This window comes from Electrona antarctica (assembly GCF_951216825.1).
Source record: "Electrona antarctica genome assembly, chromosome: 24".
NCBI lineage: Eukaryota > Metazoa > Chordata > Actinopteri > Myctophiformes > Myctophidae > Electrona > Electrona antarctica.
In genome coordinates, this window is record NC_136803.1 from 2,461,222 (window position 1) to 2,479,695 (window position 18,474).

Consider the following 18,474-nt stretch of genomic DNA (forward strand, 5'->3'; position numbering starts at 1 on the left):
ACAGGGTTTTTGTATTTTTTATACAGATTTACAGTTCAGCAAAAACAGTTAAATAGTACTTAAAGTGTATCCTTATACCTGGGTGACATGTTTTTACATTTTTGTATGAATAGCTTATCTCAACACATAACTTTTATTCCAGGGATAAGCTAGCATATCACAAGATCTACCATCAGTGTAGTATCCTTCATGATTTTTTAAATCCTTGAATCAAAAATTAACTTTCCCTGCATTCCGTATGACCTATCCGATTAAAACACACCACACGCAGAATAGTCCGTATATCGTTCAGCAGCTTCCAAAGTCCACCCCAAATTTCATTCACATGGTGGTTTAAGCAATTCCATCCGTAGGGGGGCGCCTATTGCAAAAACATGCTTTTTGGTATAAATCCACTATGTTTGCAACAGCGAGACACTGTACATAATTTGGGTAAAGCCCTTCAGGTACTCTTCTCGATCCACTGCTGGTGTAGAGGTGTCCTCATGATGCATCAGGCAACCCAGAAAAAAATAAATAAAAGCAAAAGATTTAGTTACATAGACATAACAATTAACATCCCTAGCTGGAATACTGTAATTGTGAGAAAAAACATAGCAGTGGACTTAGGCATAATGCAGTTGTGTCTAGGTCTCCCTGTCGACTAATCCAATAGTTATGAAATAATCACTAAGAAAATGAGCTATTGCAGCCATAGTTTGGCTTAATGTTCTCTCCCGTGTCACTGACAGAGTCACTATGTCGTGAAGTCCTTCAGGACCTCCAGAACTTTGAGTAGAACTCAGCTGTATGACACCTTCTTCCAGCTGCCGCCAGCACTATGAGTAGAACTTCCACTGTATGACACGATAAGTCGATGACCGTGGCGCCGCCAGCACTATGAGTAAAACTTCCACTGTATGACAACTTGGTGCGGTACCTTGGTACTACACGGCACAGTGACTCTGTCAGTGACATGGACAGAACATTGGAGCAAAACTAGGTCTGCAATAGCTCATTTTCTTAGTGATTATTCCATAACTATTGGATTAGTAGACAACGAGTCCTGTGCCCGGCCTCGACACAACTACATTATGCCAGCTATAGACTCTGTCCACTGCTATGTGGTTCACAACTACATTATGCCAGCTGTAGACTCTGTCCACTGCTATGTGGTTCACAACGACATTATGCCAGCTATAGACTCTGTCCACTGCTATGTGGTTCACAACTACATTATGCCAGCTATAGACTCTGTCCACTGCTATGTGGTTCACAATTACATTATGCCAGCTGTAGACTCTGTCCACTGCTATGTGGTTAGAACTCAGCTGTATGGCACCTTCAGGACTTTGGTAATTTACAGTATATATATATGGTTAAATTATTACCCTCAGGCAGGGTCTGGTGTTTTCCACTGAGGTCAAACACAAAGCGAAGCACACAGTTATATTTATAATCCATTCATTTCAACAGTAGAATAATGAGCTGTGTGGCTGTGTGACCCGGTTGAAAAAAATAGTAGTAGTAGTATTGTCTCAGTTAACTAGGATCACACGTAAACCAATAACAACATCGGCCTAACATTATAATGGTGTGTAAAACAGAAAATTCACCACGGACAAGACCAAGTCTTGCCATGGACACATTTGTCCGTGTACGGACATATTAATGACCTCTTAAACATTTAGAAAATACACATTAAAATAAATCCAACACAACTTTCAAACAAGTCTGTGGAATCTATGAAATCTATGCAGAAGTTTGATCTGCGACACAATTGTATCAGTACATTGAAATGCCAGATAACCAATGAACAATGAATGTTCAAGTAGCAAGATATCTAAATTAGATTTTTAACATAATCCATTCATCATGTCATTCATCCCCAATGCATGTCTTTTGAAGATTAGTCATATCACATGTGGCAGCCAAGTCTATGGACCTTTTAATGTTTGTTTAGAGCACTAATACGTAAATCATTTGCCAGCCAAGTCTATGAACTTTAATGTTTCCAAACGTACAATACATCGTTTGCCAAGAGATCCACGACTTACCAGGAAATAAGAGAAGCTCAGTCTGGGTATAGCTTGAGGTGGTGAGAAGACAACCTGAGTGGCAGAGTAGTGGAGAGAGAAAAACTGTTGAGATTTTAAGTGGTGTAACCACTTCCTTAAGTGACTATGATAATGTGTGTGGGTGGCTGGGTGGGTGGCTGGGTGCGTCTGAGCACGGAAACAGCATGGTTGTTTTTCACCACCTGTGCGCAACACACACACAAACACACGCACATATTAACTGTATATATGGTGATTTCGGGTGTGCCAGTACAGTACCGTTTCGGACACGGGGCGGCAGGTGCGTTCCTGTTGGACTGGACCCCCCAGAGGTCAACAGGGGGGTCCAGGACCCAAAGTTACTGTGGTATATTGAGCAGTATATTAAACACCACTTAAACTAACAAACCAGAGCAATGGAGGACCACATAGGGACAGTGTAGTGCCTCAGTAAACTATAGGACCATAGAGACAGTAAACTATAGGACCACATAGGGACAGTGTAGTGCCTCAGTAAACTATAGGACCATAGAGACAGTAAACTATAGGACCACATAGAGACAGTAAACTATAGGATCACATAGAGACAGTAAACTATAGGATCACATAGAGACAGTAAACTATAGGACCACATAGAGACAGTAAACTATAGGATCACATAGACAGTAAACTATAGGATCACAGAGACAGTAAACTATAGGACCACATAGACAGTAAACTATAGGATCACATAGAGACAGTGTAGTGCCTCCAACCCGATCTCACCCAAACACGTTCAAATAACACACACGACTAGTAAACCCCAAAATCCGTACATATTACACTACTACTGTTTTGACCGCGGCGGAGGCGTGGCTTTCAACGGCTAGTAGTGTTAGTGTATGTACAGAATTGCCAATCTGTGTTATTTCACTGTGTTTGGGTTAGACCCTTTGGGTTACCCTTTGGGTGAGACCGAGTTGAGTGCCTCAGTAAACTAGGATCACATAAAAACAGTGTAGTGTCTCAGTTAACTAGGATCACAGGTAAACCAGGAACAGGGTAGTGTCTCAGTTAACTAGGATCACAGGTAAACCAGGAACAGGGTAGTGTCTCAGTTAACTAGGATCACAGGTAAACCAGGTAGTGTTATATTTAAAAAATCACACCCGTGTGAACTGAGTGGTGTAAGGTCTGATAGACTGATCAGCTGTGGTCTGACGTAATGTCTGACGTAATGAAATCACACCTGTGTGAACTGGGTGACCATAGCAACCATGCTCATTTTTTGGTACGAACAGACAGACAGACAGACAAACTAACAAAGCCAGTTGTACACCACTCAATAACAAAGCCAGTTGTAGGAGTGGTTTACACCACTCAAAAATAGATTCCTCATCAGGGACGGCTCCAGGGGGGTAAGGAGGGGCTTTAGCCCCCTCTGGTGGAGGCTTAGCCCCCCTCCAAACAAGCCAAATTGACTGACTCAATTCATTGATTCATTGATTCATTAGCCCCCCCTCTAAATAGAGCGCAGTCCCGCCCCCTACCAGGGCCCAGGAAATGATTCTCTGTTCATTTTCCTCATAGACATTTCAGAAAGTATTTATTTGAAGACGTTTACGTCGCGGACAAAGCCAACTCTTGTCGTGACAAATCATGACAACAAACACAATTTGGGCCAAACAAAGAATTAGAAAGTAGAAAAAAACGGCAGGTTACAACACTTTTTTTGTTGTTTTTCTTCTATGTAATTATTTGTTTGGTCCAAAATATTGTGTATGATTTGGGTTATGATTTGGGTTAGGGTTAAGGTTAGGTCTTTAAATAAATACTTTTTGAAATGTCTATGGGAAAAATGCATTGTGATTCATTTCCTGGGCCTGGCGTCGTCATGAAAGGGGGCGGGACTGCGACACTCTATAGCCAGCTCCTCCATAGCACCCCCAGTCACAATTTAACCCTAACCCTAACCCTTAACCCTAACCCTAGTTCCAAATCATCATTTATCACAAAGTATAAAATAAGCATCAAAAGATGACCTAAAAAAAATAATATACAAGGTTTCTAACTGACAGTTGTTCCTTTTGTAGCACTCTATAGTGTATGTTTACGCATAGTTTCATTATATAGATATTCCACTGTTCTTAGCTTACGTATGATTCTTGACGACTTGATGTATTTATGTATTAGCATGTTTTAGTTTGTACGTAGGGGTGTGTGTGTGTGTGTGTGTGTGTGTGTGTGTGTGTGTGTGTGTGTGTGTGTGGCCTCTTACCGTCTGCGGTTGGGTTTCCCAGGATGGTGGTGACCTCCTTGTTGGTGGGGTTCTGGCCCAGCTGCCCAGAGCACTACAGATATCGGCCACCAGGTTCTCACCAGCTCTGTCAAAGAGACCGAGCGCCTCCTTGAAGTCTGGACACAAACAAGACAAGACACACACACACACACAGACACACACACACACACACACACACACACACACACACACACACACACACACACACCTTTGAATGCGGCGTAACGGAATTCAACATCGAGAGAGTAAATCTATAACCGCGTACATCTTGTGTCATATATTAAATTATACATGCATTTATTGTACAGTATACATGTACTGTGTACTGTACTATTTATGCCATGAGTCATGACTGTCACTCCATCAACTTTCCCTGACTGAAGTGAGAAACATAATTAAATAAACTAGCGCCACGCCAAAAAAAGAATACAAATTAAACAATGCCAACCTTTAACAACCAAACTCGTATCTTAGTTAAAAGAAGTGAGGTAAAGTTAACAGAAGTTTTTAAATAAATGTAGTGGAGTAAAAGTACAATATTTGCCTCTTCTATTGGAGTAAGTATTGGAAATGGGAAATACTCAAGTAAAGTACAAATACCTCAACATTATTATACTTAAGTAGGCCTACAGTACGTAAATGTACTTAGTTACTTTGCACCAGTGGTTTCAAGGCCCATTATTTATTCTACATTTGAGCCCAAATGGATCTGATGAAATGTAGCCTCTCCCAAAATGTAGAATATTTCTGGTGTCATTGTTGGATAAGATTTTGTCCACAATTCCATGCTGTATTATGTATTAATGTTGGCACCACAGGAGAGATACAGAGAGTAAGGCTGTATTATGTATTAATGTTGGTACCACAGGAGAGATACAGAGAGTATTATGTATTATGTATTAATGTTGGTACCACAGGAGAGATACAGAGAGTATTATGTATTATGTATTAATGTTGGTACCACAGGAGAGATACAGAGAGTATTATGTATTATGTATTAATGTTGGTACCACAGGAGAGATACAGAGAGTAAGGCAAACGTTGATCAAAATAACAATTCTTCTACATTCTCTAATTGTGTAGACTTAGTATAAATTAACTGATGCAGGAGAGGAGAGTGTGAAATGAAACCAAATGGACCCACAAGGGTTCATTTTCTTTAATGTCCATTTGGCGGGGACCACCTGGAACCCCCTGAAGGACCACTGAATAAATACCCCTGCTTTACACCACTGACTACAACACACCATTAGTGTCTTAAAAGGATCCCTGGCTAAAGACAAATATGCCTCAAAAAATTATACTTGCCCCTCTACAGTATAACTAAAATTACAAAATAAAAACACTTTCATAAAAAGAAAATGTTTCACTCAATAGGAACTACTCCTGTCGCAAGTTGATGTCATATATAAGATGTATATATATGTCTATATGGAATGATGTCATATGCCTATGGAATGTATGGAATGCACATGCTAATAAAAAGTATATAAAATATTGCTTTACTCATATTAACCTTAGGAAGTATTAAATTGTTTTTATTAGCATATGCATTCCATACATTCCATAGGACTAGACCATTATGGACATATGACATCATCAACTTGCGATAGGAGCAGTTCCTATTGAGTGAAAGATTCTCTATTTAAGAAAGTGTTTTTATTTTAGTTGTAGAGCAGGGCAAGAATAATGTTTTAAGGCATATTTGTCTTATTAGCCAGGGATCCTTTTAAGACACTCAAACAAGTGTTGATCATGTCAACAAAATAAGCAGAATGACCCTTTAATGTTTTGCCATGCTGTTGCCTCAGTAACCAAGGCTAGCTAGCTTAAGTAAGTAAGTAAGTAAGTAGATTTTATTTGTAAAGCAAAGTCACAAGGTGCTGAACAGAACACAGAACAAGCAATCAACAATAAAGCCAATAAACAAGGCAAAATCTCAAAACATAGGCATGTAAGATAGTAAAATAGAGGCAGAATCACAAAAACAAAGTATGTCAATGCTTAAGTAGTTAGCATCTTGGTTAGCATCACACTTCTTCATAAACATCACTACAATGTTACAGTGTTGCACCAAAGTATGATTAAAACACCAAGACAATATTCTCTGGTGTGGTTTTTATCAAGTATCTGGACTCAAACAAGCAAATGAAGTATGTTATGACATGGTTAGCATTAGCAACAGGCTTTGGGCCTAGTGTGGATTCACAACATTAAACTTGACTGAATTCTCTTTGCTTCAGGATCACAGTCTGGACTCCAATATAAGATAATAATAATAATTAATGGCATAGTTAGCTGTTATGAATGATGTAATAATAATAATAATATAATGGCTCATTAGCTGTTATGAATGATGTAATAATAATAATAATATAATGGCTCATTATCTGTTATGAATGATGTAATACTAATAATAATATAATGGCTCATTAGCTGTTATGAATGATGTAATACTAATAATAATATAATGGCTCATTAGCTGTTATGAATGATGTAATACTAATAATAATATAATGGCTCATTAGCTGTTATGAATGATGGAAATGTGTTTTTTCATACCAGTTAGTTAACAGCTTGTTCTCTCAGCAACCATCAATGACCTGGAAGGAAGTGAAGCTTACAGAACAGGAAGCAGTTTCTCAATATATATAGTGTAGGGCGCCCACTGGTGGGAACAACATGCAACAACACCTATAAATATTTTAAACTTGTGAAATGGGACGTTCTGAATACTGAGTGTACTTTCTACTTTACTTTAAGTACTTTAAGTACATTTTGATACCAATACTTTTGTACTTTTACTCAAGTAACCGCTTCTAATAAATCATGTTTACTGAAGAGACGTTACTGACCCAAGTCTCACCGTTTCACCATCCATTGATGATTTGAACATGGTGGACCCTGTTGGAAACAAGTGTAATGCTTAATTGGGTCGTCCACTCACAGTTAACAGCCTTTGTATTGAGTTTGTGCTTGAAATGTACTGTAATTCTGCAAACTGTTAATAAATTCTTCAATCAATCAAAATCATCCATCTTCAACCGCTTATCCGTAGTCGGGTCACGGGGGCAACAGATCCACCAGAGAGCTCCAGACTTCCCTCTCCACAGCAAACTGTAGTAACTTCCTCCTGGGGGATCCCGAGACGTTCCAAGGCCAGTGAGTTGATGTGTTCCAAGGCCAGTGAGTTGATGTGTTCCAACTGCACCTTGGTCTGCCCCGGGGGTCTCCCAGTCTCCCAGTGGGAGACGCCCGAGAGGCATCCTAACCAGATGTCTCCTTTCCAGGCGAAGGAGCAGCGACTCTACTCCGAATCTCTCTCGTGTGACTAAACTTCATCTCTAAGGGAGATGAACTTCTTACCCTATCTCTAAGGGAGATGAACTTCTCACCCTATCTCTAAGGGAGATGAACTTCTCACCCTATCTCTAAGGGAGGTGCCATGCAGCCACCCGTCAAAGAAAACTCATTTCGGCCGCTTGTATTCATGACCTTATTCTTTGGGTTATGACCCACACTCCATGACCATATATACAGTAGGAACACTTCATGACCATATATAGAGTAGGAACACTTCATGACCATATATACAGTAGGAACACTTCATGACCATATATAGAGTAGGAACACTTCATGACCATATATAGAGTAGGAACACTTCATGACCATATATAGAGTAGGAACACTCCATGACCATATATAGAGTAGGAACACTTCATGACCATATATACAGTAGGAACACTCCATGACCATATATAGAGTAGGAACACTTCATGACCATATATAGAGTAGGAACACTTCATGACCATATATAGAGTAGAAACACTTCATGACCATATATACAGTAGGAACACTCCATGACCATATATAGAGTAGGAACACTTCATGACCATATATAGAGTAGGAACACTTCATGACCATATATAGAGTAGGAACACTCCATGACCATATATAGAGTAGGAACACTCCATGACCATATATACAGTAGGAACACTCCATGACCATATATAGAGTAGGAACACTTCATGACCATATATAGAGTAGGAACACTCCATGACCATATATAGAGTAGGAACACTTCATGACCATATATAGAGTAGGAACACTCCATGACCATATATACAGTAGGAACACTCCATGACCATATATAGAGTAGGAACACTTCATGACCATATATAGAGTAGGAACACTTCATGACCATATATAGAGTAGGAACACTCCATGACCATATATAGAGTAGGAACACTTCATGACCATATATAGAGTAGGAACACTTCATGACCATATATAGAGTAGGAACACTCCATGACCATATATAGAGTAGGAACACTCCATGACCATATATAGAGTAGGAACACTTCATGACCATATATAGAGTAGGAACACTTCATGACCATATATAGAGTAGAAACACTTCATGACCATATATACAGTAGGAACACTCCATGACCATATATAGAGTAGGAACACTTCATGACCATATATAGAGTAGGAACACTTCATGACCATATATAGAGTAGAAACACTTCATGACCATATATACAGTAGGAACACTCCATGACCATATATAGAGTAGGAACACTTCATGACCATATATAGAGTAGGAACACTTCATGACCATATATAGAGTAGGAACACTCCATGACCATATATAGAGTAGGAACACTCCATGACCATATATACAGTAGGAACACTCCATGACCATATATAGAGTAGGAACACTTCATGACCATATATAGAGTAGGAACACTTCATGACCATATATAGAGTAGGAACACTTCATGACCATATATAGAGTAGGAACACTCCATGACCATATATAGAGTAGGAACACTTCATGACCATATATAGAGTAGGAACACTCCATGACCATATATACAGTAGGAACACTCCATGACCATATATAGAGTAGGAACACTTCATGACCATATATAGAGTAGGAACACTTCATGACCATATATAGAGTAGGAACACTCCATGACCATATATAGAGTAGGAACACTTCATGACCATATATAGAGTAGGAACACTTCATGACCATATATAGAGTAGGAACACTCCATGACCATATATAGAGTAGGAACACTCCATGACCATATATAGAGTAGGAACACTTCATGACCATATATAGAGTAGAAACACTTCATGACCATATATACAGTAGGAACACTCCATGACCATATATACAGTAGGAACACTTCATGACCATATATACAGTAGGAACACTTCATGACCATATATAGAGTAGGAACACTTCATGACCATATATAGAGTAGGAACACTTCATGACCATATATAGAGTAGGAATACTTCATGACCATATATAGAGTAAGAACACTTCATGACCATATAAGGTGAGAGTATGAAGGGAGATTGCTCGGTAGACAGAGAGCTCCCTGTTTTTCATTCTGCAACATCACATCAAGATCCTTCACTACCCACCTGTTGTCATGTAGCTGTGGCCATATGTGACACGATTTGACTGAGAGCCTGTCATCGTGCAACCTCCAGCTTTTCACCAGGAGAAAAACTGATGTATTTATTTTATCCAAAAAGAGTTAATAGCACAGGCATACTCTTCACATAGGTACTAGAGCATGTCTGAAATAAATGGCGGCAGAGCTGAAATTGACGTGTAAATATGAAATAAATGCTTAAACATGTAGCTATAGTGTAATGTTAGAGTCCACAGAAGACATGTAAATATGAAATAAATGCTTAAACATGTAACTAGGTGTAATGTTAGAGACAACAGAAGACATGTAAATATGAAATAAATGCTTAAACATGTAACTAGGTGTAATGTTAGAGTCCACAGAAGACATGTAAATATGAAATAAATGCTTAAACATGTAACTAGGTGTAATGTTAGAGTCCACAGAAGACATGTAAATATGAAATAAATGCTTAAACATGTAACTAGGTGTAATGTTATAGTCCACAGAAGACATGTAAATATGAAATAAATGCTTAAACATGTAACTAGGTGTAATGTTAGAGTCCACAGAAGACATGTAAATATGAAATAAATGCTTAAACATGTAACTAGGTGTAATGTTAGAGTCCACAGAAGACATGTAAATATGAAATAAATGCTTAAACATGTAACTAGGTGTAATGTTAGAGTCCACAGAAGACATGTAAATATGAAATAAATGCTTAAACATGTAACTAGGTGTAATGTTAGAGTCCACAGAAGACATGTAAATATGAAATAAATGCTTAAACATGTAACTAGGTGTAATGTTAGAGTCCACAGAAGACATGTAAATATGAAATAAATGCTTAAACATGTAACTAGGTGTAATGTTATAGTCCACAGAAGACATGTAAATATGAAATAAATGCTTAAACATGTAACTAGGTGTAATGTTAGAGACCACAGAAGACATGTAAATATGAAATAAATGCTTAAACATGTAACTAGGTGTAATGTTAAGAGTCCACAGAAGACATGTAAATATGAAATAAATGCTTAAACATGTAACTAGGTGTAATGTTAGAGACAACAGAAGACATGTAAATATGAAATAAATGCTTAAACATGTAGCTAGGTGTAATGTTAGAGACAACAGAAGACATGTAAATATGAAATAAATGCTTAAACATGTAACTATAGGTGTAATGTTAGAGACAACAGAAGACATGTAAATATGAAATAAATGCTTAAACATGTAACTATAGGTGTAATGTTAGAGACAACAGAAGACATGCACATATGAAATAAATGCTTAAACATGTAGCTAGGTGTAATGTTAGAGACAACAGAAGACATGTAAATATGAAATAAATGCTTAAACATGTAACTAGGTGTAATGTTAAGAGTCCACAGAAGACATGTAAATATGAAATAAATGCTTAAACATGTAGCTATAGTGTAATGTTAGAGTCCACAGAAGACATGCAAATATGAAATAAATGCTTAAACATGTAGCTATAGGTGTAATGTTAGAGTCCACAGAAGACATGTAAATATGAAATAAATGCTTAAACATGTAACTAGGTGTAATGTTAGAGTCCACAGAAGACATGTAAATATGAAATAAATGCTTAAACATGTAACTAGGTGTAATGTTAGAGACAACAGAAGACATGTAAATATGAAATAAATGCTTAAACATGTAGCTAGGTGTAATGTTAGAGACCACAGAAGACATGTAAATATGAAATAAATGCTTAAACATGTAGCTAGGTGTAATGTTAGAGACCACAGAAGACATGTAAATATGAAATAAATGCTTAAACATGTAACTAGGTGTAATGTTAGAGACCACAGAAGACATGTAAATATGAAATAAATGCTTAAACATGTAACTAGGTGTAATGTTAAGAGTCCACAGAAGACATGTAAATATGAAATAAATGCTTAAACATGTAGCTAGGTGTAATGTTAGAGACAACAGAAGACATGTAAATATGAAATAAATGCTTAAACATGTAGCTAGGTGTAATGTTAGAGACAACAGAAGACATGTAAATATGAAATAAATGCTTAAACATGTAGCTAGGTGTAATGTTAGAGACAACAGAAGACATGTAAATATGAAATAAATGCTTAAACATGTAACTAGGTGTAATGTTAGAGACCACAGAAGTGAACCTTTTAAGCCTGTTTTCTCAACTCGCTGTTTCTGTGAGCGGTGCAACTGTTCTCTACAGTTGCACCGCTCACTTCACAGGGGTGTGATTTTTATTATTACAGTAGAAGTTTACAGACCAAACTGTACATAAAAGGTTTACATGACTTTCTGTCTCAGTCCGTATATAGCGAGCTGTAGTGAATAAGTACAGAACAGTTGCAACGCTCACTTCACAGGGGTGTGATTTTTATTATTACAGTAGAAGTTTACAGACCAAACTGTAAATAAAAGGTTTACATGACTTTCTGCCTCAGTCCGTATATAGCGAGCTGTATTGAATAAGCAGAGAACAGAATATGGGACAGAGTTGCACCACTCACTTCACATGGGTGTGATTTTTATTATTACTACAGTAGAAGTTTTTTTCTTATGAAAGCAGAGAGTCTTCTGTTTCATACGGTATATAGTATTTATATGTCGCTATAGGCCTTATTTTGTGAATATTGAGTTCGGGTCCATGTCTTCTATATATATCTGGTGGGCGCAATGTGCAATGTAACCAATTTATGACAAACTGTACATAAGATCAATGTTTACTCTTTTCCTCGTAAAAGTACACATTCAGGGCTTTCATTCGGTGTATAGGATGTATAGCATATTTATTGTGTTTATTGTTATATCTGCCTGTCAATGTCTGACTATAAACCTTCATAACTCTGCTTTCTTTAGATGAGGATGATTGCCTCGCCTATCTCACTGCTTTCATTGTCTTGATCGCAAAACATTGGGGGGGGGGGGGGGGGGGGTCATGGGCACATTGGGCAGCAAAAGTCTTGATCCGTACGGCTATAAAAAGTCCCATTCCACCGTTCGGTTCAGAACTATAGTATAACGGTGAGACGCGTTGTCATCATCAGCTGATTTTGTTTTTCAAGCTAGTATAGGGGAACATGCCTGGGCATGCAGGTTGGGGGCGATGGAGAAAAAAAAGGCTTCACCCGGCTGTGATGTCGACAAGGAAAAAATGACTTCCACAGATCACAACACCACAGTTTAGGACGCGGAAAAGTTCGTTATACATTACACCCGGGTCGATTACGTCCCCGATGCGTTCATTGCGGTCTTATCACTACAATTATAATGAATAAAAAAGCGTTACAATCACACGTCCGAGCGATCTCCGATTATGACGGCTCTGCATGGCGATACGTGATCCACCAACGGAACACTGACTGTTGTCGTGGCGGCCCCTCGATACTGTGGTTAGTTCGTAGTATTGTAGGCTCGGGGATCGTTTGGTCGCTACAGTATGAAGAAGGAAACATGCATCTGTCCATGTGTGTTGCAGACGTTATGCATTGCAATGCCGATCTGGTGCATGTGTTTAGGCAGCGTTCCGTTCATCATGTTTTTTTCCGAGAGACAGAGAGAGCCCCCATCTCACAAGATCCTCCTCCTGGAGAAACAGGAGGGGAGGGGGGAATCGAGTATTATAGTGTTGGGTGAAAGCCAATAGGTGGAGGAAAGCCTGGTGAGGCGAGGTTAGGTGAAATTTGATTCTTTTCACACACTAGACTAGATCATTGCATGGGCGCGTCCATTTTACACTGGCTTCTACACGTAAAGCGGCCCGCCCTCCTGTTTTCAGGAGGGGAGGGGTTTTTTGTTTTTTTTGTTTTTTTCTGATCACGTGAGCGGGACTAAGCAGCAATGACAGGGGGATGGTTCTTCATTGTCCGGGTGGGTAAAAAGATGAATGAAAGTATGCAATAAAAAAGTGATTAGAACGTATGGATACGTGGTTCGCACCGGACGTTTGATTAATTGATAACGTATTGATACGCGATTAGCGTTCGCTGTGTTAATAACTGGTAAATAACTTCCAAGTGATAATATAGCAGCGCAACTCTGCCTTACCTCCTGCCTTAAAGGACCACTTCACCACTTTTCAACTTCTCTTCCTATAATTGGTCCTCACCTAATGTTCATGATAAAATACCACCATTTTTTCCTACTCAGTCTGTGTCTCATAGGAAGGCTGTGGGCAGTTCAGAAACCCGTCCACCAGTGACATCATCGATGGTGAATCCAAGCTAATAGAAACGGCAGGCTTTCTTTTCCTGAAAAGTTGCAATGCAAAAGTTGAAGCCATCGTTCTCACGATAATACAAATCTAAATATATTTTAAAACAAATCTTGTTTAAAAAAAAATGATGATGTCACTGGTGGACGGGTGTCCGAACTGCCCAAAGCCCTCCTATGAGACACAGAATGAGTAGGAAAAAATGGTGGTGTTTTATCATGAACATTAATGAGGACCAATTATATGAAGAGATGTTGAAAAGTGGTGAAGTGGTCCTTTAAGAAGTACATACACAAAAGCATTGGGCACCATCCCACGGGCCGGGAGGTCACCATGCCCACGGGCCGGGAGGTCACCATGCCCACGGGCCGGGAGGTCTGAACCAATTGATTGATTGATTGAAGAATGTATTAACAGTTTTACAGTACATTTCAAGCACAAACTCAATACAAAGGCTGTTAACTGTGAGTGGACGACCCAATTAAGCATTACACTTGTTTCCAATAGGGTCCACCATGTTCAAATCATCAAAACATTTAGAGACGTACAAATAGACACTTCTATAGACAGAACAGGAATTCATCATAAAGGAGGTAAAAAGGGAAAAGAAACATATACAGTGAGGGGGGGGGGAAAAGGGGGTGGGCGGTGGGGGGGATTGCCTCCGTTGGCGAGGCAAACAGGTAAGCGGGGGTTTGCAGAGAGCACCTGCAGAGTTAGGGTAATAGTATGGGACGTAAAGGACGTACGCTAAGCAGCGATATACACATTGAACACACCTAGGCGCATGTACGCTACCTTAATCAAGCCTCGGTCCCAGGCTTACTTATCTGCGAAAAGAAAGCATGCAACCCCTGCACAGACAATACCAGCTACACGCCGGCCGCTCACGGCTCATATTAATTAGCCTGATGATGATGAGGAGGGCGTTGCGTTGCGTTGCTAGGGGCAACTGGTGAAGTTCAACCCACTACATCTACAAAGTAACCTGTAACTAACATCCTTTTGCGTCATCTCGTTCTTATTTTATTAACTGAGTGAAAATTGGATTTATTAACAACTTCCACCAAAATGTGGAACCAACAGTCATTAAGACATGCGAATCCCTTGACTCCTTCAAAACCGCTCTCAAAGGGCACCTACGGACGGCTGCAATTCTAAACTGGCCTCCGTAAAATCTGAATCCCCCCCCCCCCACTGCCCACCCCTTCTCCCCCTCACTGGATATGTTTCTTTTCCCTTTTTACCTCCCTTATGATGAATTCCTGTTCTGTTCTTTGACTATATATAGAAGTGTCTATTTGTACGTCTCTAAATGTTTTGATGAATTGAACAAAGGTGGACCCTCTTGTAAACAAGTGTAATGCTTAATTGGGTTGTCCACTCACAGTTAACAGTCTTTGTATTGAGTTTGTGCTTGAAATGTACTGTAATTCTGCAAACTGTTAATAAACATTTAAATCAATCAATCAATCCACTTGTATTGATTCCTTTTGTCCACATGAGGGCGACAAAAACATTTAATACAAACAGGTGAATGGAGTCAGACCATCTGTTTATATTCAGTGCTGTACTAAACTAACCTGACTCCGCCAGATGGGGCAGCAGAGAGTACACTGTACTCTGCTGCCCCATCTGGCGGAGTCAGGTTAGTACTAAACACGAACACAGTAATATTTAGCACACTGTATTAGTTCAATTGATTTACATCAATGTTATGTTTTTCCTTTATTTTAAAAGTGTATTATTAAAGAATGTTAGACACTTTTAGCAGCAGAGTTCTCGGTCCAAATCGAGTTCGAGTTTCATTCCTTTTGAAAGAGAACAAAGCAGGCGATATGTGGAGAATAGAATACTAGTTTACATAATTAAGTTGCAGTTTACAATGAAAACCTGCATTTCATGTTAGTTAGTCACTCCTCATGTCAGTCAGTCCATCACGCCCCATGATACGCTCCATATATGGCCGTCTCCATATGAAGATCACATCACTGACCTCATCAAATCCTGGATAGCCATACATGGAGAAGAATGGATCATCTCCTAGATCTGAGTATATGGAGCCGGCCAGCAACTCTATCTGACCTCATCCCTTAGATAGAGTAGACTATAGTCTATAGTCTATAGACTATAGTCTATAGAAGTGTCTATTTGTACGTCTCTAAATGTTTTGATGAATTGTGCTTGAAATGTACTGTAATTCTGCAAACTGTTAATAAATATTCCAATCAATCAATACGCTATAGAGTGCTATGTCTAAATCTAAATTACATAAATTGAGCCTTTGCATACACATGTAAGGACGTCATCGAGGCTAGGGCAAGTTCCTCTAATTGGAGAGGTTTAAGTGTTTTGTTTTAGAAAAGATAGATACGGAGACTCCGGTGAAGAAGCGACCGGCTTCACCACTATTACATCAGCTATTTAAAAAAAATAACTCTTGAAAGTATGCCCAAATAAGCAACGACATTTTGGGAAAAAAAGCCCAAACAAAAGCAACCCGCAACTATGAATATAATACAAGCGACTTTGCAGGAAAACAAGCCCAAAGTTGCTTATAATAAGCAGACCTGGCAACGCTGCCAACCAGCAGTGCAGAGGCTGCTTTGCATGTGCAAAAACAATGTTTCGTCAACGGCTGATCAGCCAACTGTGCTGAACTTCAATGCTAGTGTGTTGCACTCTGTTGGAGTTGGAAACATGCAGTCTCTCAGGTGTTACTGCTTGGACTTGACCTTTGACCTCTGTTTGGAGCCTTCACCAGGGCTGTGTGTGCGTGTGTGTGTGTGTGTGTGTGTGTGTGTGTGTGTGTGTGTGTGTGTGTGTGAGCTCAATAAAGGGTTCCCTTCCGTTCACAGAGAACTGTTTCCATTGGCAGGCTCTCTTACAGACATGCACACACACACGCGCGCGCACACCCCCCGCACACACACACGCGCGCGCACCCCCCCCCCCCCCCCCCCCCACACACACACACACACACACACACACACACAAACACAACACACACACACACACACACACACACACACACACACACACACACACACACACACACACACACACACACACACACACACACGTGCACACGAAAAGAGATTACATCATGGAGTTTGTACAAAACACAATGCAGAAATTGCTCCACTGTGTGTGTGTGTGTGTGTGTGTGTGTGCAGGCACGTGCAGAGGGGGGGGGGGGGGGCTAGGGGGGCTTGAGCACCTGCCCTTTTGCAGAAAGTGCCCTTTCCATAAAAAAAAGGTTTTTTTTTTTTTTTTTTTTTGGGAAAGGGCACCCAATAAGGGCTTGTGTGGGGGGCCAATAAGGGCTTGTGTGGGGGGCCAATAAGGGCTTGTGTGGGGGGCCAATAAGGGCTTGTGTGGGGGGCCAATAAGGGCTTGTGTGGGGGGCCAATAAGGGCTTGTGTGGGGGGCCAATAAGGGCTTTTGTGGGGGGCAAATAAGGGCTTATGTGGGGGGCCAATAAGGGCTTGTGTGGGGGGGCAATACGGGCTTGTGGTGGGGGGCCAATAAGGGCTTGTGTGGGGGGGCAATACGGGCTTGTGTGGGGGGCAAATAAGGGCTTATGTGTGGGGGGCCAATAAGTGTCATTGGCAAATAAGGGCTTGTGTGTGGGGGGCCAATAAGGGCTTATGTGTGGGGGGCCAATAAGGGCTTGTGTGTGGGGGGCCAATAAGGGCTTATGTGTGGGGGGCCAATAAGGGCTTATGTGTGGGGGGCCAATAAGGGCTTATGTGTGGGGGGCAAATAAGGGCTTATGTGTGGGGGTCCAATAAGGGCTTATGTGGGGGGCAAATAAGGGCTTATGTGGGGGGCCAATAAGGGCTTGTGTGGGGGGGCAATACGGGCTTGTGGTGGGGGGCCAATAAGGGCTTGTGTGGGGGGGCAATACGGGCTTGTGTGGGGGGCAAATAAGGGCTTATGTGTGGGGGGCCAATAAGTGTCATTGGCAAATAAGGGCTTGTGTGTGGGGGGCCAATAAGGGCTTATGTGTGGGGGGCCAATAAGGGCTTGTGTGTGGGGGGCCAATAAGGGCTTATGTGTGGGGGGCAAATAAGGGCTTATGTGTGGGGGTCCAATAAGGGCTTATGTGTGGGGGGCCAATAAGGGCTTATGTGTGGGGGGCCAATAAGGGCTTATGTGTGGGGGTCCAATAAGGGCTTATGTGTGGGGGGGCCAATAAGGGCTTATGTGTGGGGGGCCAATAAGGGCTTATGTGTGGGGGGCAAATAAGGGCTTATGTGTGGGGGGCCAATAAGGGCTTATGTGTGGGGGGCCAATAAGGGCTTGGTTGGGGGGCCAATTAGGGCTTGTGTGGGGGGCAAATAAGGGCTTATGTGTGGGGGGCCAATAAGGGCTTGTGTGGTGGGGCCAATAAGGGCTTATGTGTGGGGGGCCAATAAGGGCTTATGTGTGGGGGGCCAATAAGGGCTTATGTGTGGGGGGCCAATAAGGGCTTGGTTGGGGGGCCAATTA

General features: G+C 40.6%; 1 long non-coding RNA gene across 1 annotated transcript; it reads right to left on the reverse strand.

Annotated features, from left to right (window-relative positions):
* Nucleotides 1-10: 10 nt before the first annotated feature.
* LOC306917093 lies at nucleotides 11-6,974 on the reverse strand. The gene is made up of 4 exons (XR_013789115.1): nucleotides 6,877-6,974; nucleotides 4,294-4,430; nucleotides 2,037-2,090; nucleotides 11-482 (listed from the first exon to the last, which is right to left on the reverse strand). It is a non-coding gene; the product is annotated as an uncharacterized lncRNA (long non-coding RNA).
* Between the last annotated feature and the right edge of the window lie 11,500 nt (nucleotides 6,975-18,474).